The sequence below is a fragment of the Balaenoptera musculus genome, chromosome 8, assembly GCF_009873245.2.
Source record: "Balaenoptera musculus isolate JJ_BM4_2016_0621 chromosome 8, mBalMus1.pri.v3, whole genome shotgun sequence".
Classification (NCBI taxonomy): domain Eukaryota; kingdom Metazoa; phylum Chordata; class Mammalia; order Artiodactyla; family Balaenopteridae; genus Balaenoptera; species Balaenoptera musculus.
The window spans coordinates 74,091,766-74,114,223 of record NC_045792.1 but is presented as its reverse complement, the minus strand read 5'-3'; the positions used below and the strand labels follow the sequence as shown (position 1 = coordinate 74,114,223).

General features: G+C 35.9%; 1 protein-coding gene across 2 annotated transcripts in view; it reads right to left on the bottom strand.

The window, feature by feature from the left end:
* NELL1 (neural EGFL like 1) overlaps nt 1-22,458 on the bottom strand; it is an 862,938-nt gene that overhangs the window by 4,829 nt on the left and 835,651 nt on the right. The window lies entirely within an intron of this gene.

The window sequence follows — 22,458 nt, the reverse complement described above, 5'->3', positions numbered from 1 at the left end:
CTGGCCACCTCCCATTTTGCTCGAAACAGATGCACACATGTATACTCACATATACACACCCTGCCTTTCCCTGACCTTGCTTGCAGGGCAGCCCAAGTAAACATGGAGACATTTCTAAGTTGCAAACAGAAGTCAATATGTTCTTTGAAACTTTTCTTCTAAATGTTTCTTAAAAATCATATTTCTAAGTAACATTATAACTAAGCAGCTAAAAATGCATAAATAATCAAGCACTCATTTGAGTGGAAAATCATGCTGCTGTACTTTTCCCAGTTCACAATGAACAACCTAATACATTCAAATGCATTCATCTAATTTTATCTCTGGCTCAACTCTGGGAGGAAGTCTGACTATACCCTTTTTACAGAAGAATTAACTGAGGCCCAGAGAGTCTAAAAGACTTATCTAGTAACACAGAGGTAGCAATTCTCTAAGCACCACCACCAGATATTCTGGTTTCGAAATAATTTTTCTTCTACAAGATAGCTTTTAGGTTGTTTATTACAAGGAGCTACAATAAGGTGTCACTTCCCACCTTGAGGCAGTTCCCCAAATTATAGGCAGAGTACAATTTCTGGAATAATGGCCTTGAACACTCAGAAGGGATTGAAGGTCAACAGCACTCAAACATTAAGACAGAACGTTTTGCAGTGTTTCTCATTTATATGTCTGTTGCTCACAGTAACTTCTCATCTCAGACAATGAAGAGCTAAAAATTTAAGGTGAGACATATGGCCACCTTTTATGGTTATAACTGCTTTGCCGAATATTTACAAAACCAGAGAATCTCAGGGCCAGAATACATCTTAGAGGACACATAACCAAACTTTCTGACCTATACTTGATTAGTCTAGAGCAACCATATTCAAAAGTCATCAAGCCTGTGCTGAAAGCTCTCCAGTCTTGAAGAACTCACCATTATGGAAGGTATTCTAATTATGCAACTCTGTACCTTTCTGAATGTTAAAAATTGTACTTTTTCTTGCCCATCTTCATTGATCCTTGTTTATACCCTTGGTAATCATAGAACTCCCCATCCCTTCTATCACACTTTTACTCTTCATTCTTAGAAGAGAGCTCTTATGTCTCCTCTGAATCATCTCATCTCTAGATTAAACCTCTAATTTTTTGACCACTTCCAATAGCTTTGAATCTTTTCACTGTTGTTGTTGTCACTTTCTTTTTTAAATTTGTTTTTATTTTTAAATATTTTATTTTTTAATATTTTTATTGAAATATACTGGATTTACAAAGTTGTATTATTTTTAGCTGTACAGCTAAGTGATTGTTATGCATACATGAGGTATATATTTGTTTTTTTTTTAAATTTTCTTCCATTATAGGTTATTACAAGATATTGAGTATAGTTCCCTGTGCTATACAGTTGGTCCTTCTTGGTTATCTATTTTATATATAGTAATGTGTATATTTTAATCCCTAACTCCTACTTCATCCCCCCATTTCCCCTTTTGTAACCATAAATTGGTTTTCTATGTCTGTGGGTCTATTTCTGTTTTGTAAATAAGTTCATTTAATCATTTTTTAGATTCCATACATAAGTGATATCATATCTTTCTCTGTCTCACTTACTTCACTTAGTATGATAATCTCTAGGTCCATCTATGTTGCTGCAAATGGCATTATCTCATTCATTTTTTATGGCTGAGTAATATTGCATTGTATATATGTACCACATCTTTATCCATTCCTCCATTGATGGACATTTAGGTTGCTTCCATGTCTTGGCTATTGTAAATAGTGCTGCGATGAATACTGGGGTGCATGTAACTTTATGAAGTATGGCTTTCTCCAGATATATGCCCAGGAGTGGGATTGCTGGATCGTATGGTAGTTCCATTTTTAGTTTTGTAAGGAACCTCCATACTGTTCTCCATGGTGGTTGTACCAAGTTACATTCCCACCAACAGTGTAGGAGGGTTCCCCTTTCTCCACACACTCTCTAGCATTTATTGTTTGTAGACTTTTTGATGATGGCCATTCTGACCAGTGTGTGGTGATACCTCATTGTAGATTTGATTTGCATTTCTCTGATAATTAGTGATGTTGAGCATCTTTTCATGGCTTTTTGGCCATCTGTATGTCTTCTTTGGAGAAATGTCCATTTAGCTCTTTTGCCTATTTTTTGATTGGGTTGTTGTTTGTTTTTCTCATAGAGCTGCATGAGCTGTTTTTATATTTTGGAGATAAATCCCTTGTCGGTCACCTTGTTTGCAAATAATTTCTCCCATTCTGTGGGTTGTCTTTTCATCTTGTTTATGGTTTCCTTTGCTGTGCAAAAGCTTTTAAGTTTAACTAGGTACCATTTATTTATTTTTGTTTTTATTTTCATTACTCTAGGAGGTAGATCCTAAAAGATATTGTTGCAATTTATGTCAGAGACTGTTCTGCCTATATTTCCCTCTAAGAGTTTTATAGTGTCCGGCTTTACACTTAGGTCTTTAATACATTTTGAGTTTATTTTTGTGAAAGGTATGAGACAATGTTCTAATTTCATTCTTTTACATGTAGCTGTCCAGTTTTCCCAGCACCACTTATTGTAGAGACTGTCTTTTCTCCATTGTATATTCTTGCCTCCTTTATTGTAGATTAACTGACCATCGGTGCATAGGTTTATTTCTGGGCTTCCTATACTGTTTCATTAATCTATATTTCTCTTTTTGTGCCACTACCATACTGTTTTGATTACTGTAGCTTTGTAGTATAGTCTGAAGTCAGGGAGCCTGATTTCCTCCAGCTCTGTTTTTCTTAGGATTGCTTTGGCTATTCAGGGTCTTTTTGTGTTTTCATACAAATTTTAAAAGTTTTTGTTCTAGTTCTGTGAAAAATGCCATTGGTAATTTGATAGGGATTGCACTGAATCTGTAGATCACCTTGGGTAGTATAGTCATTTTCACAATATTGATTCTTCCAATCCAAGAACATGGTATATCTTTTCATCTGTTTGTGTCACTTTCTATTTCTTTCATCAGCATCTTATAGTTTTCAGAGTACAAGTCTTTTGCCTCCTTAGGTAGGTTTATTCCTAGGTAGTTAATACTTTTAGATGCAATGGTAAATGGAATTGTTCCCTTAATTTGTCTTTCTGAACTTCTGTTGTTAGTATATAGAAATACAAGAGATTTCTGTGTATTAATTTTCTATTCTGCAACTTTACCAAATTCAAAGATGAGCTCTAGTGGTTTACATAGAATTCATTGATGAGCTCTAGTGGTTTACATAGAATTTTCTATGTAGAGTATGATGTCATCTGCAAACAATGACAGTTTTACATCTTTTCCATTTTGGATTTTTCTCTCTCTTTTTCATCTCTAATTGCATGGCTAGGACTTCCAAAACTATGTTGAATAAAAATGGTGAGAGTGGGCATCCTTGTCTTGTTCCTGATTTTAGAGGAAATACTTTCTGCTTTTCACCATTGAGAATGATGTCAGCTGTAGGTTTGTCATATATGGCCTTTATTATGTTGAGGAAAGTTCCCTCTATGACCACTTTCTGGAGAGTTTTTTTTTTTTAATCATAAATAGTATTAAATTTTGTCAAAAGCGTTTTCTGCATCTATTGAGATGATCATATGGTTTTTTTTCTTCAGTTTGTTGATGTGGTGTATCACACTGATTGATTTGTAGATATTGAAGAATCCTTGCATCCCTGGGATAAATACCACTTGATCATGGTGTATGACCCTTTTAATGTATTGTTGGATTCGGCTGGCTAGTACTTTGTTGAGTATTTTTGCATTTATGTTCATCAGTGATATTGGCCTGTAATTTTCCTTTTTGTGGTATCTTTGTCTGGTTTTGGTATCAGAGTGATAGGGGTCTCATAGAATGAGCTTGGGGGTATTCCTTCCTCTGCAAATCTATGGTAGAGTTTCAGAAGGACAGGTGTTAATTCTTCCCTAAATGTTTGATAGAATTTGTATTCTTCCCTAAATGTTTGATAGAATTTGTCTGTGAATACATCTGGTCCTGGACTTTTGTTTGTTGGGAATTCTTTAATCACAGTTTCAAGTTCAGTGCTTGTGGTTGGTCTGTTCATATTTTCTATCTCTTCTCGGTTCACACTTGGGAGATTGTACCTTTCTAAGAATTTGTCCATTTCTTCCAGGTTGTCCATTTATTGGCATATAGTTGCTTGTGGAGTCTCTTATGATCATTTGTATTTCTGTGGTGTCAGTTTTAACTTCTCCTTTTTCATTTCTAATTCTATTGATTTGAGCCCTTTCCCTTTTTTCTTGATGAGTCTGGCTAAAGGTTTATCAATTTTGTTTATCTTTCAAAGAGCCAGCTTTTAGTTTCATTGATCTTTTCCATTGTTTTCTTCACCTCTATTTCATTTATTTCTGCTCTGATCTTATGATTTCTTTGCTTCTACTAACTTTCACTTTCGTTTGTTCTTCTTTCTGCACTTGCTTTAGGTGTAAGGTTAGGTTGTTTGAGATTTTTCTTGTTTCCTGAGGTAAGATTGTGTTGCTATAAACTTCCCTCTTAGATCTATTTTTGCTGCATCCTATAGGTTTTGGATTGTCGTGTTTTCATTGTCATTTTTCTCTAGGTATTTTTTGATTTCCTCTTTGATTTCTTCAGTGATCCATTGGTTGCTTCGTAACGTATTTTTTTAGCCTCTGTGTGTTTGTGCTTTTTACAGTATTTTTCCTGTATTTGATTTCTAATCTCATGGCGTCATGGTTAGAAAAGATGCTTGATATGATGCCAATTTTCTTAAATTTTACCGAGGCTTAATTTGTGGCCCAAGATGTGATCTAACCTGGAGAACGTTCCATGTGCACTTGAGAGGAAAGTGTATTCTTCTGCTTTCAGATGGAATGTTCTATAAATTAAGTCCATCTGGTCTAATGTGTCATTTAAGGCCTGTGTTCCCTTATTGATTTTCTGTCTGGATGACCTGTCCATTGATGCAAGTGGGATGTTAAAGTCCCTCACTATTATTGTGTTACTGTCAATTATCCATTTATGTCTGTAAACATTTGCCTTATGTATATTGAGGTGCTCCTATGTTGGGTGCACATATATTCACAATTGTTTTATCTTCTTCTTGGATTGATCCCTTGGTCAATATGTAGTATCCTTCTTTGTCTCTTGTAACAGTCCTTATTTTACAGTCTATTTTGTCTGATATGAGTATTGCTACTCCAGCTTTCTTTTGATTTCCATTTGCATGGAATACCTTTTTCCATCCCTTCATTCACTGCCACCTTCTTCAGCAGTTTTGAGTAATTCCAATAATTGTTATCATCATCTACCATCAATTTAACATTTATTTCATGTCATACATTGTGCCAACTCTTTTATATGCATTGTCACATTTAATACTGATTATTCAGTGGAATAGAAATTTTTATCTCCATTTCTCAAATGAGGTAGCTGAATTAGAGAGCTGAATATAATTCCTCAGTAATGGTCTGACCAACACAAAATGAAGTGAGACTCATGGTCACCTTGTTTTAAGTACTGTACTTTTATAAATGCAGCCTGATTTCAATATTTACTTCCTTACTTACTTTGGTTATGTCATAGTGTTGACCTCTATGAGGTTAATGAAGACTAAAACCTCATTAAGCCCTACTGTGTCTTGTGTGGTTAGTTGTTTGGAAGTGTAAAACTTGGTGTTTATCCATATTGTATTTCACCTTGTTAGATCCATTTCATTTCTCTGGCCTGTCACAATGTTTTCTAAATGCTGTGTCTGTCATTCATCTTAGTTTGTCCTCCTTCAGTTTAGTGACATCTGCAAACTTGATGGGCCTGCCCTTAGGGTCTTCTACTTTACGGATAACAATGTTGAATAGGACAGGGCTTGCTGAGATATGTTTACTGCCAGCTAAAGTGGAAACCTTTAAATGCTTTACATTCTTTATGGAGACATGCTGGCTACATACGTAATGAAGTAACAGGTTAAAAAATGCTTTACCTCAAATGGTGTGCATCAGCTCTATTACTAGGAGAAATGACAAGAAATCAGTGTTCAAAATATTAGGGGATGAAAGATTATATGTATATACATGCATACACATACATACATATGCATATGTACATATATGTATACAAACATACGTATGTTTGCACATATTTATAGAGAGAGCAAGCAAGAGACTCTAGTTAAGCAGATGAACTGCGTCAGGGAATTCAGCTAGTCTGGACAAAGGAGTGTCCAGGTCCTAGGAATTTTTCAACAATAGACCTTCAGCTTATAGCTCATATACCATGATTTTAACTCACTAATATATTTGGCTTATATAACCATACCCCAAATGACTCCCCTATGGATTTAACAGAAGCTAAGAAAAATGATAGCTATGACATGAAAACATTTGGTCAGCTCAGCTGACCACAATATTACTCTCCCCAAGTATAGAAGGACCAGGTCTTAGGAACCCACATGGCTATTCATGAACAACATCAAAACACAGGGATAGATTCTTCTGGAAGCAGGTACTGTTCAACAGGCAGTGAGACCCAATCAGAATGTCAAGTTTCTCTGTGTGTGCTGTTCAAAAGAATGAATAAGAATAAGTGAATAGCCACCAGGGTTATTTCAAAATAATTTCACATCTCATCAATTATGTGAGAATGCCAAATAGGCCCCTCTTAGACTTTAACAGGCTTCAGAACAATAGCCATGTTCACACTGGCTTTTGAATTACAGGTTAACTGTCAAGAAAATTATTTTCCACTTTTACTGGGAAATAATTGTCATACATCATTGTATAAATTTAAGGAGTTGCAGCAGAGTGGTGTTTGACTTGCATATATTGTGAAAGGATTACCACAATTGCTTCTGCTAACATCCATTTCCTTATATAGATAAGAAAGAAAAAAGTAAAAACAAAAAGAGGTGAAAAAGTTCTCCTTTGATGTTAACTATTAGGATTTACTCTCTTAATAACTTCCCTATATATTAGACAGCAGTGTTAGCTCTAGTTGTCATGCTGTACATTACATCCCTAGTGCTTACTTGTCTTACAGAAGTTTGACCACCTTCTTTCAATCCCCCACCCACCCTCTACTTCTACAAGTCTGATCTCTTTTTCTATGTGTTTCCTTGTTTGTTTGTTTGTTGGGCTTTTTTGATCCTACCTCTAACTGAAATCATACAGTATTTGTCTTTCTCTGTCTGATTTATGTTACTTACCATAATGCCATTAAGGTCCATCCATGTTGTTGCAAATGGTAGGATTTCCTCATTTTTTTTCTGGCTGAATAATATTGTATTGTAAATATATACCACAACTTCTTCATCCACTCATCCATCTATGAACACTTAGGTTGTTTCTGTGTCTTAGCTATTGTAAATAATGCTGCTATGAACATGTGGGTGTAGATATCATTTTGGGTTAGTGTTTTCATTTCCTTTGGATATGTTCCCAGTAATAAAACTGCTGGATCATAGGGTAATTTTATTACGTTTTTTTTAGGATCCTCCATAATGTTTTCCACAGTGGTCATACGAATTTTCAATCCCACTAATGGTGCACAAGGGTTCCCTTTCCTCCACATTCAAGCCAGTATTTGTTATCTCTTGTCTGTTTGATGATGGCCATTTGAACAGGCATGAGGTGATACCTCTTTGTGGTTTTAATGTGCATTTTCTTAATGACTAGTGATGCTGAGCATATTTTGATGTACCTGTGGCTTTTCATATATCTTCTTCTGAGAAATGTCTATGCAGGTCCTTAATGCATATTTAGTTGTGTTATTTGTTTTTATGCTATTGAGTTGTATGAGTTCTTTATATATCTTAACCCCTTGTCAGATAGATGGTTTGCAAATATTTTTCCCATTCCATAGGTTGTATTTTCATTTTGAGGATGGTTTCTTTTGCTGTCCAGAAGTTTTTAGCTTGATGTAGTCCAAACTGTTTATTTTTAAAATTTTGTTGCTTGTGCTTTAGGTGTCATATAAAAAAATCATTACCATGACAAGGAGCTTTATTCCTATTTTTTCTTCTAAGTGTTTCATGGTTTGAGGTCTTACATTTAAATCTTTAATCCATTTTGAATTTTTGTGAATGGTGTAAAATAGTGGTGCAGTTTTATTTTTACATATGATTGTTCAATTATCCCTGCAGCATTCATTGAAGAGATGTTTTTTTTCTCCATTGAGTATTCTTGGCTCCCTTAAGTATTAGTTGACCATATGTGCTTGGTTTTATTTCTGAGCTCTTGATCCTGTTCCATTGGTTCATTTGTCTGTTTTTATGCTCGTGTAATACTCTTTTGATGATGATAGCTTAATAGTATAGCTTGAAATGAGAAAGTGTGATGCCAACCGCTTTGCTCTTCTTTCTCAGTATTTCTTTGTTATTTGGATCTTCTGAGGTTCCATATAAACTTTAGGAGTATTTTTTCCACTTCTGTAAAAACTGCCATTGAAATCTTGATAGGGATTGCATTAAATCTACAGATGTCTTTTGGTAGTATTGACATTTTAAAAATATTAATTCTTCCAATTCATGACTATGGGATATGTTTCCATTTATTAGTATCTTATTTAATTTCTTTCATCAGTGTCTTGTAGATTTCAGAGTAGAGATCTTTCACCACCTTAGGTAAATTCATTCCTAAGTATTTTATTGTTTTTGATGCTATTGTAAATGGGATCAATATCTTTCTTTTTCAGAAAATTCATTGTTAGTATATAGAAACATGACTGATTTTTGTATGTTAATTTTGTATCTTGCAAATTTACTGAATTTTTTTATTAGATCTAATAGATTTTGGTTGAGTCTTAGGATTTTCTCTATACAAAATCATGTCATCTGCAAATAGAGACCATTGTACTCCTCCCTTTCCAGTTCTGATACCTATTATTGCTTTTTTACCCTGACTTCTCTAGCTAGAACTTCTAGCACCATGTTGATAGGAAGGGTGAGAGTGAGCACCCTTGTCTTGTTGCTGATCTTAGAGGAAAAGCTTTCAACATTTTAACATCGAGTATGATGTTAGCTGGGGGCTTATGTCATATATGGCCTTTATTATGTTGAGGCATGTTCCTTCCATGCCTAATTTGCTAAGAGTTTTTATTATGAAGAAGAGATGTTGAATTTTGTCAAAAGCTTTTCTGCATCTATTGAGATGTTCATATGGGTCTTTAATTATATTAACGTGATGTATCACATTGATTGATTTGCCTATGTTGAGCCATCCTGGTATCCAAGGGATAATCCCACGTGGTTATGGTGAATGATTCCTTTAATGTGCTGCCAAATTTGGTTTGCTAGTATTTTATTGAGAATTTTTGCATATATACACATCAGGGATATTGGCCTATAGTTTTCTTTTCTACTAGGGTCCTGTCCTGGTTTTGTTAAAGGGAAAATGCTGGCCTTGTAAAAAGATTTAGGCAGTGTTCCCTCTTCTTCAATTTTTTTGGGGAAGAGTTTGAGAAGGATGGGTGTTAATTATTCTTTCCTTATTTGATTCCTTCCTTCCTTCATTCTTTCTCTATTTTAATTGAATCATAGTTGATTTACATTTTATTAATTTCAGGTGTACAATAGATTCAATCTTTTTATAGATTATACTCCATGAAAGACATTATAAAATACTGGCTATATTCCCTTTGTTGTACAATATATCCTTGTATCTTATTTATTTTACAAATAGTAGTTTTTAACTCTTAACCCCTTACTCCTATCTTGCCCTTCCCATCATCTTGCCCCTCCCCTCTTCCTTCTTCCTACTGATAACCACTGGTTTGTTGTCTATATCTGAGTCTTTCTGTTGTTGTTGTTGTTATAGTCATTCATTTGCTTTATTTTTTAGATTCCACATATGTTATAACATACCATCTTTCTCTGACTTACTGCACTAAGCATAATGCCCTCTAGGTCCATCCATGTTGTTACAAATGGCAAAATTTCATTCTTTTTTATGGCTGAGCAATATTCCATTGTATGTGTGCTTGTGTGTATATGTATGTGTGTGTCTGTATATACCACATTTTCTTTATCCATTCATTTGTTGATGGAAACTTAGGTTGCTTCCATATCTTGGCTAGTGTAAGTAACGCTGCTGTGAACATTGGGGTGCATGTATCTTTTCAAATTAGTGTTTTCATTTTCTTTAGATATATACCCAGGAGTGGAATTGCTGGTCATATGGTAGTTATATTTTTCGTTTTTTGAGGCCCCTCCACACAGTTTTCCACAGTGGCTGCACCAATTTACATTCCCACCAACAGTGTACTAGGTTTTCCCTTTCCTCCACATCCTCACCAACATGTTATTTGTGGTCTATTTGATGATACCCATTCTGACAGGTGTGAGGTAATATCTCCTTGTGGTTTTGATTTGCATTTCTCTGATTAGAGATACTGAGTATCTTTTCATGTGCCTGTTGGCCATCTGTACGTCTTCTTTGAAAAAATGTCTGTTCAGGTCCTCTGATGTTTTTTAATTGGGTTGTTTGTTTTTCTGATATTGAGTTGTATGAGCAGTTTATATATTTTGGATATTAACCCATCATCAGGTATATAATTTGCAAATATATCTCCCATTCTGTAGGCAGTCTTTTCTTTTTGTTGATGGTTTTCTTTGCTGTACAAAAGATTTTAACTTTAATTAGGTACGATTTGTTTGTTGGTTTTTGTTGTTGTTGTTGTTTGTTTGTTTTTTTGCTTTTGTTTCCTTTGCCTGAGTTGAGACATGCAAAAAAATATTGCTACACTTTATGTCAAAGAGTTTTCAGCCTATGTTTTCCTCTAGGAGTTATGTGGTTTCAGGTCTTACATTTAGATCTTTAATCTATTTTGTGTTTATTTTTCTCTATGGTGTAAATAAATGTTCATTATTTTCATGTAGCTGTCCAGTCTTCTCAGCACCACTTCTTGAAGAGACTGTCTTCTCCCCATTGTATATTCTTCCCTCTTTTGTTGTAGGTTAATTGATCATAAGTGTGTGAATTTATTTCTGGGCTCTCTATTCTGGTCCATTGATCTATATGTCTGTTTTTGTGCCAGTACTATACTCTTTTGAATACCGTAGCTTCACAGTATAGTCTATAGCCAGGGAGCATGATACCTCCAATTCTGTTCTTTTTTCTCAAAGTTCTATTCTTTTTCTCAAGAGTGCCTTGACTATTCAGGGTCTTTTGTGGTTCCAAATCAATGTTAGGATTATATGTCATGGAGTATTTTTATAGAGATTGCATTAAAGCTGTAGATTGCTTTGAGTAATATGGACATCTTAACAATATTAACACATTATTGCCTGGGAGATTTTTGCAGAAACTAACACCTGTGGCTGGCAATTTGTGATATAAGTGAATATTGAAACACCTCAAAATCAAACAGCATTTGAGCAAATATCAAAAACTTTTTTTTGCACTTACTGTATTTATTTGAAACTTTGTACATGTCTTACTAAACCATTCTAATATTTTGTTAGAGTGCTATAGGAAGTATATAGCAGGTACCTCTCTGCAGGGGAACAGAGCATCTATTGCAAATATACCATGTCTCACTGCGCTTTCCCCTGGAAAAGCAGAGTCTACACTTTCTGGTAGCATTTTTTTTTAGTCCTGTGGGTATTATTTCCTCTAGAATATGTTCTTTTATTTTACCTGATAGTTGACAAGATGGATCTTTGTGGGGGGCTCTTTTATAAACTCCACAAGAAGGACCAAGTGCAGGGCTACCACTACATTCACCAGAATGGTCAGTTACCCATACTCTAGCTACTGCTAACAAAAATTGCTTGTAAGTCATTTTATTCTGTGCATTAAGGCTACAATAAATTTTAAATGCATTGAATAAACTGCAATTATTCAGAAACCCACTTTCTATTACCATTTTTGTGTTTTCTGGAGGATATTGAAGTTTGCCAGATATTGATTGAATCAATCAACTCCTTTCATATATTTATTATACTCTAATATACAAGTGGGCTTAGTTATGCAATAGCCAGTCCTCCTGTCTTCCTTTCCTGTAGATGCTGTGGAGGTGTCATGAATAGTTGTCACTATGTAGACTAGCCACTTGTCTTTCCATATAAGAAGAATCACTACTCCCTTCTGTAAGAATGTCATTTCTCCTCGTTGCAGATTTTCGGATTTCTCCTTTAATTGGTTTGGTAGACCCTGACTCTCTCTTATAGTCCCACAAACTCTGGTTTTGTTTTTCAACAATATTTCAGATGTGGACACACTGTTGTAATAATTGTCTTGGTAAATATGGTGCCATGAACCCAGATAAGGTTGTAGGATTGATAATATTGCTTCTTGCAGTTTCTTTCCTTCACCTGTATAAATTTCAAGGTTGCATATGTATCCAGTTTCACTTTCACTAACCATCCTGACCAAAATTCCATATTTTGTAAGTTTTCTGGGATTATAGGTTTTGAATCTCAGTCGTCCTCTCCACTTTATCATTGCCTCTGCAAGTGATGGCTCTTGTTTGGGTATATAGATCAATTGAAATTTTGGTAGAAAATAATCCAAAAGAGGTTTAACTTTTGAAATTCTGTCTGCAGGAAGTGGAGTTTCTGAGTTATCATTAAAGTGAAGAAATGTCATTATTTGTTCAAACCTTCTTCTCATCATAATCTTTGGTAAGATAGATGTTTCAGTAAGGATCAGTTGACCAATATTCTTTCCAGTGTGACTTTCTTATCTGTCCCATCAAAATTATTAATCTAAGAAACCTCTTCATGTCACTATTGGTTACATCAGTCCATTTTAAAGCCTTATCATACTTTTTATATGATTTTTCATTCTGTTGGTGATACAAGTTTGTTTGAGAAGCTACCAACTTGAAAAAGTTGTAACTGAAAATTAATTCTATTATTTCACTAACACTTTGTGGGTTATTACATTCAACAGTTACACCTGACATACCTGTGAAGTCTTCTAATTTTCATGAAATGTTGTCTTCAATCCACTCTGGAAGCAAAGGAACATTCTCCAGAACCGTGAGTTTCATTTTCACTTTCCATATCAGAATCAATCACTGAGGTTTTTTCATCTTTTTGTTGGTCTAATATTCACATTGTCTGAATCAGAACTATATTCTGAAGAACTATCATCTTCTGTGACACTAGTATTTATGTCACTCAAATAATCAGAGAAAGTATCTCCATAAAATTTACTGAAAAATTCTTCTTCAAAGTTTCGTGATGTGTCATTTTTGAAAATTTTACGGTCATAAAGTGGCGTTTATAATATACACAAGGTAGGTTGGAACAAAAACCTAATGGAGCAAAATATGAATGATAATGACAACCATAAGTTGTATAATGAACCCTTGATCAATTTTAAGCTGTAACAACTTTGCACGGTAATGTGAATTGTATCACCCTCTAAAGAACTTATTGACATGTCTCTGGTCAATAAATTGTTAATTCTTTCAATCCAAGAACAAGAGATATCTTTTCATTTTTCTGTATCATCTTCAATTCCTTTATCAATGTCTCATAGTTTTCAGAGTATTGGTCTTTCACCTCCTTGGTTAAGTTTATTTTAGGTAGTTTATTCTTTTTGATGTGACTTTAAACAGGATTGCTTTCTTGATCTCTCTATTAATTCATTCTTAGTGTATACAGAGCAACAGATTTCTGTATATTAATTTTGTATCCTGCACATATACTGAATTCATTTATTAGTTTAAATAATTTTTTGGCTGAGACTTTAGGATTTTTTAATGTAGTATCACTTCATCTGCAAATAGTGGCAGTTTTACTTCTTCTTCCCTTCCAATTTGGATGTCTTTTATTTCATTTCCTTATCTGATTGCTGTGTCTAGGACTTCCATTACTATGTTAAATAGAAATGGTGAATGTGGGCATCCTTATCTTGTTTCTGATTTCAGAGAAAAACTTTAAATTCTTCACCATTGAGTATGATGTTAACTGTGGGTTAGTCATAAATGGTCCTTATTTTTGTAAGCTATGTTTCCTGTTTACCAACATTGATGAGAGTTTTTATCATGAATGGATGTTGAATTTTGTCAAATGCTTTTTATGTGTCTACTGAGATGATCATGTGATAAAAAGAAATTTTTTATCATTTCTTTTGTTAATGAAGTGTATAACATTCATTTTGCAAATAATGGACCATTGTTGCATCCCTGAAATAAATCCCACTTGATCATGGTGTGGATCCTTTTTATATATTGTTAAATTTGGTTTGCTAATATATTGTTGAATTTTTGCATCTATATTTATCAGAGATATTGGTCTGTAATTTTCTTTTTTTGTAGTGTCTGTATGGTTTTGGTATCAGGGTAATGCTGACCTGTAGAATGAATTTGTGAATGTTCCGTCCTCTTCAATTTTTGAAATAGTTTGAGAACGATAGGTATTATCTCTTTATATTTTTGGGAGAATTCCCCTGTGAAGACATCCAGTCCTGGACTTCTGTTTGCTGGGAGGTTTTTTATTATTATTATTATTAATTCAATTTCACTACTAGTACTCATTCTATGCAGATTGCCTATTTCTTCATGATCCAGTCTTGGAAGGTTGTATGTTTCAGAAATTTTTCCATTTCTTCTGGGTATTCAGATTTGATGGCATATAACTGCTCATAGTATTCTCTTATGATTTTTTTGTATCTCTGTAATATTCGTTGTTAATTTCTCCTCATTCATTTCTTATTTTGTTTACTTGGGTCCTATTGCTTTTCTTGATGAGTCTGGCTAAAGAATTTTCAATTTTATCTTTTAAAAATCCAGCTGTTTAATCTTTTCTATTTTCTTCTGGTCTCTATTTCCTCTCTGATATTATTTCATCTTTTCTGCTGACTTTGGGATTTATGTGTTCTTTTTCTAATTCCTTTAGGTGGTACATTAGGTTGTTTGAGACTTTTTCTTATTTCTTGAGGTAGGCCTGTATTGTTATAAACTTCTTCCCTCTTAGAACTCCTTTTGTTGGATTTCATAGATTTTTTAAAAGTTGTGTTTCCATTTTCATTTGTCTCCAGGTATTTTCTGATCTCCCCTTTGGGTTCTTCACTGACCCCCTTTTTTTTTTTTTTAGTAGCATGTTGATTAGTCTCCATGTGTTTGTGTTTTTCCCATTTTTTTCTTCCTATAATTGATTTCCAGTTTTATACCATTGTGGTCAGAAAAAATGCTTGATATAATTTCTATCCTGTTAAATTTGTTGAGACCAGGTTTGTGGCTTAGCATGTGATCTATCCTGGAGAATGTTCCATGTGCACTGGTATAGAATGTATATTCTAATATTTGGGGTAGGAATGTCTTGTAGATATATATTCAGTACAACTGGTCTAATGTGTCATTTAAGACAGTGGTTTCCTTATTGATTTTCTGAATGGATTACCTGTCCATTGATGTAAGTGGGGTGTTAAAGTTCCCAACTATTCTATTACTGTCAATTTCTACCTTTATGTATGTTAATATTTCCTTTATATATTTAGGTACCCATATATTAGGTGCATATATGTTAATGAGTGTTATGTCCTCTTCTTTTATTGATCCCTTTATCACTGTATAATTCTCTTCTTTGTCTTTTGTTATAGCCTTTGTTTTAAAATCTACTTTGTTTAATCTGATTATTGCTACCCCAGCTTTCTTGTCATTTTCATTTGTATGAAATGTCTTTTATAATCCCCTCACTTTTAGTCTTTATGCATCTTTAGCTCTGAGGTGAGTGTCTTGTAAGGGGCATTTAGACTGGTCTTGTTCTTTTTTATCCAATCAGACACCCTATATCCTTCATTGGAGCATTTAGTCAATTGACATTTAAAGTGAATATTGAGGGGTATGTACTTATTCCATTTTGTTACTTGTTTTCTAGTTGGTTTTTGTAGTTCTTCTCTATTCTTTTAATCTTCTTTTAGTGTCTCCCCTTGTGGTTTGATGATTTTCTTCAGTGGTATGTTTGTGTTCCTTGCTCTCTAGTTATTGTATATTGATTGCAAGTTTTGGATTTGTGGTTACCATCAGGTTCATGTATGTTGACCTGTAAATACTTGTTTTAAAGTAATAGTCATTTAAGTTTAAACACTTTCTAAAAGATCTACATATTTTAATCCCCTCTCCCACATTTTGTGGGTTTTCATGTCATATTTTATATCTCCATATTTATCCCTTGTTTGTTGTAGTTACGATTGATTTTATAACTTTTGTTTTATTCTTCGTACTAGCTTATTTAAGCAGTTGATCCTCAGCCTTTACTATATATTCTTTACTAATCCGATATTTCCTTTCCTGTAAATTCCTTTTATTTTAGCCTTTTCTTTCCTACTTAGAGGAGACCCTTTAACACTTCTTTTAGAGTAGGTTTAGTGTTGATGATCTTTTAGTTTTTGCTTGTCTGAGAAGTTCTTTAACATTTCAAATTGAAAGAGAAATAATCTTGCTGGGTAGAGTATCCTAAGTTGCAAGGCTTTCCCTTTCAGCACTTTAAGTATATCATGACACTCCCTTCTGGCCTACAAAGTTTCTACAGAAAAATCAGCTAATGGCCTTCAGAATTTTCTCTTTACCTTTAAATTTTGCAATTTTAATTCTGATTTGCCTCTTTGAGTTCATCTTGTTTAGGACTCTGTGTGTTTCCTGTACCTGGGTATCTGTTTCCTTCTTCAGGATTAGGAAGTTTTCAGCCATAAGTTCATCAGATACATTTTTGACCCCTTTCTCTCTCTTCTCCTTCTGAGACCCTTATAATGCAAATGTTAGCAGGCTTAATGTTGTCTCTGAGGGTCCCTTAAAATGTCTTCATATTTTAAAATGTGTTTTTCTTTTTGCTCTTCTAATTGGGAGATTTCCATTATTCTATCATCTTCCAGATCACTTGTGAGTTCTCTATTGCCTAGTCTGCTGGTAATTCCTTCTAGTGTGCTTTTATTTCAGTTATTCTTCAATTCTGATGCGTTCTTTTTTATATTTTCTAGTTCCTTGTTAAAATTCTCACTGTGTTCATCTATTTTTTTTCCAAGTTCAGTTAGCATTCTTATTACTGATTCTTTGAAATCTTTAACTGGTAAATTATTTGTTTTTTACAATAATGTTTTTTACATTACTTATTTTTTCTTGTTCTTTCTCATTTTGTCTTCTCATTTTGCTTAACTTTCTGTCTCTATGAAAGTAGGTGAAACAGTTACCTATCCCAGTCTTGAAAGAGTGTCCTTCTATTGGAGCAGTCCTATGAAGTTGGCATTTGTGAAGTGGCTTTAGGGGGAAAGCTGGATCTGAGGTGAATACAGGTCACATCTTCCCCCAGCTATCACCTTGGTGGGAGATGGGGCAGGAACTGGAATGTCTAGAGCCAGAGCTAGGTGTGAGCTGCAGCTTCTCCCATGCTCAGTGGTTGTCACCTTCCTACAGGGATGAGGTTGGGTTCCAAGGTGCTGTAGCAGAAGCCTTGAGAGTCAGGTCTGAGGTGATTCTGTTCCAAGTGTGTGCCCTCCCCTCTCCCAGCAATAGCACCTTGGCCCCAGAGGGGAACAGTGCTGGAGAAAGAAGGGCTGGAGCAGGTATCTGGTGCAGGCCAGAGTATGTGCTGTGATGGTCCAGGCGCCCCAGTCAGAGTTTCACACAGCTCCCAATCCACAGCTTCCAAAAGCACCAGCAATGGCCACACTTGCCCCACTCAGACGAAGTGCTAAGTTCGAGCCAAGTGCCCACCCTCCTTGGCAACAGCAGCCTTTGCCATAGTGGGGAGCTTATCCAGGGCTATAGGGCCTGCTTGGGTGCTCAGTGTGTTGAGGCATGTGCTGGGGTGGTAGTAGGAAGCTGGCCAGAGCCCCACAAAGTTTCAATCTGCTTCCTTCCTTCCTGGGAGTAATCAAGTGTGTGCATGCTCTTCACGAGTTGAATCTTGGGTTCTAAGTCCCACTGGTGTTCAAACCAGCTAAGGGAACTTGTCTTCCCAGTTTTAGACCCCAGGGCAGGCCGCCCCATATATGGCTCAAACCCCTTACTCACCAGGGATGCTCTCTGAACCCGTGATATCTCCCTCCTCTTCTCTGTCCCCTCTTAGGGGCACAGGTCCTGACCTGATGGCTTCTCCTCCCTTCCTGATTCCATGTGGATCTTTTACAGCCTTGGTTGTAGAAAAGTCTTTCTGCCAGTCTCGTTTGTTTTCAGTGAGAATTGCTCCACGTACAGATGTATTTTGGATGTGTTCATCGGGGGAGGTCAGCTCCTCATCCTTCCCCATCTTGATCTCCTCAATTCTTTAAAGTTCACCAGTGAAGCCTTCTTCGTTGTGAGATTTTTTCATTACTGAATCAGTCTCCTTACTAGTAATCTGTTTATTCAGTCTTGAGTCTTGAATCAGTGTTTGTTAGTAAGTTATGTTTTTAAAAATCTTTTTCCATTTCTTCTAAGTAAGTTTTCCAGTTTGCTGAAGTAAAGTTGTTCACAGTAGCCTCTTATGATCCTTTGAATTTCTGTGGTATCAGTTGTAATGTTTCCTTTTCCATTTATACTTTCGTTGATTGGAGTCTTTCTTTTCTCTTTTTTTCCTTGGTTATTCTAGGTAAGAGTTTGTCTCCCTCCCTTTTTTTTTTCTTTGCAATGAACTGACTCTTAATTAATTTGGTTTATATTTTCTATTTCTGCTCTGATTTATTAACTGTCAAGAAAATAATTTTCAATAATAAACATGTCACAGGTCACCTTATTTAATTCAATGAGAACGTCATTATAAAACATCAGCTTACAGAGCACAACCACACTAGAATTCAAATTTGGCAAGAGAATGGAGCCCACTAATGGTGAGTAATACTACTTGCCATAGATTTGTGGGTTTATTCCTAGAGCTTGACCTCTATCCTAGCTTGGGTGGTCAGAACAATGCCAACTTAAATGACAAAGATGTATTTTCACACCCTTTTGTCATAGAACCTAAATGCTTTTATGCAATTTTATAATGAAATTTCAGCTATAAACAGTAAGTATTGTAATATTTAAATTGCTACTGAATTTTAAATACCAGGGACATACACTTTCCTAGTATATTCTTACTGTATCATAAAAATTATACTGTAAATTACACATTTTATTACTGAATAGTCAATACATTGAAACTTTACTCCTTATTGCATAATATCACTATTCCTTTTTTCTGCCATAGTTTCAAAATTTCTTAAGAAAGCAGACTTAGGTAGGATTACTTATATAAATTGAATAACAATATAAAACGGGTTTGGCAAGCTGATGCCCACAGTCCGAATTCAGCTAGTCACGTGATTCTCACTCAACAGTAAAGTTGAGTATGTGAGACAGATCTTACAGTGTGCAACACCTATCTTGCCATTTAAAGAAGTTATTTGATCCCAAATATGAAGTATAAGAATTAGTAGTGGTACTCTAGACCCATTTGTTTTACCTTCTCACATACAAATTTATTGGGAAGTGATATTCAATCTTTTCACAAAATAGTAAATTTTGCCTTCAGGTTATACCCCACAAACTATTATTATTTTTAGTCCCCTCTAATTTGCACCTGGTGTAGAAAATTTTTAGCAGTCACTTAATCCAACTGACTCATTTTAATCAAGAGGAAACCCGGTCCAGAGAGGGGAAATGACTTTTCTACATAGCAAATTAATAACAAAACAGGAACTAGACCCCAATCTGGAGTTTTATAAGAATCACTTTCTACTATACAGCTTCCTTGTATCATGAGGAGACTGAGAGGTAGGATAAAAGGATTTCACACACACTCAGACCAGAAGGATTCTTGGGGTAATGGTTCTCAAAGTGGGGTCGTCTGACCATTAGCATTAGAATCTTCTGGGAACTAAAGGCATACCTTGTTTTACTGCATTTTCCTTTATTGTGCATCACAGACTGCATTTCTTACAAATTGAAGGTTTGTGGCAACTGTGTAGAACAGGTCTATTGGTGACATTTTTTCCAATGTCATGTGCTCACTTTGTGTCACATTTTAGTAATTCTCACAAATCAAACTTTTTCATTATTACTATTTGGTATGGTGATCTGTGATCAGTGATTTTTTTGTTGTTGTAATTATACTTTATTTATTTATTTTTGGCTGCATTGAGTCTTCGTTGCTGCACGTGGGCTTTCCCTAGTTGTGGTGAGTGGGGGCTACTCTTTGTTGCAGTGCATGGGCCTCTCACTGCAGTGGCCTCTCTTGTTGCAGAGCATGGGCTCTAGGCACGTGGGCCTCAGTAGCTGTAGCACACGGGCCCAGTTGCTCTGCAGCATGCGTGATCCTCCTGGACCAGGGCTCTAACCTGTGTCCCCTGCATTGGCAGGCAGATTCTTAACCACTGCACCACTAGGGAAGTCCCGATCAGTGATCTTTGATGTTGGTGTTGTAATTGTTTTGGAGTGCCATAAACTGTGCCTATAAAAGATAGATAGTGAACTTAATAAATGTGTGTATTTTGACTGCAAAACCAACCACCAGTTCCCTGCCTTTCTCCTTGTCCTCTGCCCTCCCTATTATTTCCTGAGAGAGACACAATATTGAAATTAGGCTAATTTATAACCCTACAATGGCCTCTAAGCATTCAAGTGAAAAGTCATACATCTCTCACTTTAAATCAAAAGCTAGAAGTGATTGAGGTTAATGAGGATGGTATGCTGTGTCATAAACCAAGATGATAGGCCAAAAGGCTGACCTCTTGTGGCAAACAATTAGAAGTTGTAAATGCAAAGAAAAAGTTCTTGAAGGAAATTGAAAGTACTACTCCAGTAACAGACAAATGATAAGAAAGTGAAACAGTCTTATTGCTGATGTGGAGAAAGTTTTAGTGGTCTGGATAGAAGATCAAACCAGCCACAACATTGCCTTAAGCCAAAGCCTACTCCAGACCAAGGCCCTAACTCTTTTCAGTTCTGTGGAGGCTGAGAGAGAGGTGAGGAAGCTGCAGAAGAAAAGTTTACAGCTAGCAGAGGTTGATTCATGACCATTAAGGAACGGAGCCATCTTCATAACATAAAAGTACAAGGTGAAGTATTCCAGGACAAGATGGCAGAGCAGAAGGACCTGAGCTCACCTCCTCTCATGAAAACACCAAAATCACAACTAACTGGTAAACAACCATCGACAAACAGACAAAGAAGAAACCACAACAAGGTGGTAGGTAGGAGGCGTGCATTCACAATATGATCAAATCCCATACCCGCCAGGTGGGCGACTCCCCAAACCAGAAAATAATTATAACACAGAAGTTCTCCCGCAGGAGTGAAAGTTCTGAGCCCCACATCAGGATCCCCAGTCTGGGGGTCTGGCATCAGGAGGAGGAGCCCCTAGAGCATTTGGCTTTGAAGGCCAGCAGGGCTTGATCACAGGAAATCTACAGGACTGGGGGAAACAAACTCCGCTCTTGGAGGGTGCATGATGTGCACTGGGACCCAGGAAAAAAAGCAGTAACTTCATAGGAGCCTGGGCCAGACCTACCTGCTGGACTTGGAGGGACTCCTATAGAGGTAGGGGGTGGCTCACTACAGTGACAGGGACACTGATGGCAGAGTTACTAGTGAGTGAGTACTCATTGGCATGACCTACCCTAAAGGCCGCCATTTTGATGCCAAGACTGGGCCCCACCCAACAGCCCTTTGGACTGAGGCATCCCAGCACTGAAGCCTAACAAACAGGGTGGGAACACAGCCCCAGCCATCAGCAGACAAGGTGCTTAAAGTCCTCCTGAGCCACCTTTAAACACATCCCTTGACATGACCCTGCTTACCAGAGGGACAAGACACAGCTACACCCATGAATGGGCAGGCACTAGTCCCCTCCACCAGGAAAAATGCACAAATCCAGGAAGCACAGGGATTCCCATACAAGATAAATCCAAGGCAGAACATGCTGAGAGACATATTAATTAAACTGACAAAAATAAAAGACAAAGAAAAAATATTAAAAGCAACAAGGGAAAAGAAACAAATAACTAACCTTATGGAGTTCCCTTGTAGGTTATCAGTTGATTTTTCAGCAGAAACGCTGCAGGCCAGAAGGGAGTGACATGGAATATTTAAAGTGATGAAAAGGAAAAAAAACTATAACAAAGAATACTCTACCCTGTAAGGCTCTCATTCAGATTTGACAGAGAAATCGAAAGCTTTACAGTCAAGCAAAAGCTAAGAGAATTCAGTGCCACCAACCAGCTTTACAACAAACACTAAAGGAACTTCACTAAGCAGAAAAGGCCACAAGTGGAACCAAGAAAATTATGAATGGTTATGAATGGGAAAGCTCACTGGAAATGTCAAACATAAAGAAAAGGTAGGAAATTATCCACACATGAATCTGATATCAAAACCTAAAATCGTATGAAGAGGAGAGTACAAATGCAGGATATTAGAAATGCATTAAAAATTAAGAGACCAGCAAATTAAAAAATTTTTGTGTATATATATATATATATATATATATATATATATATATATATATATATATATAGACTGCTATATCAAAACCTCATGGGAACCACAAATCAAAAATCTACAAGAGATACACACCCAAAAAAGAAAA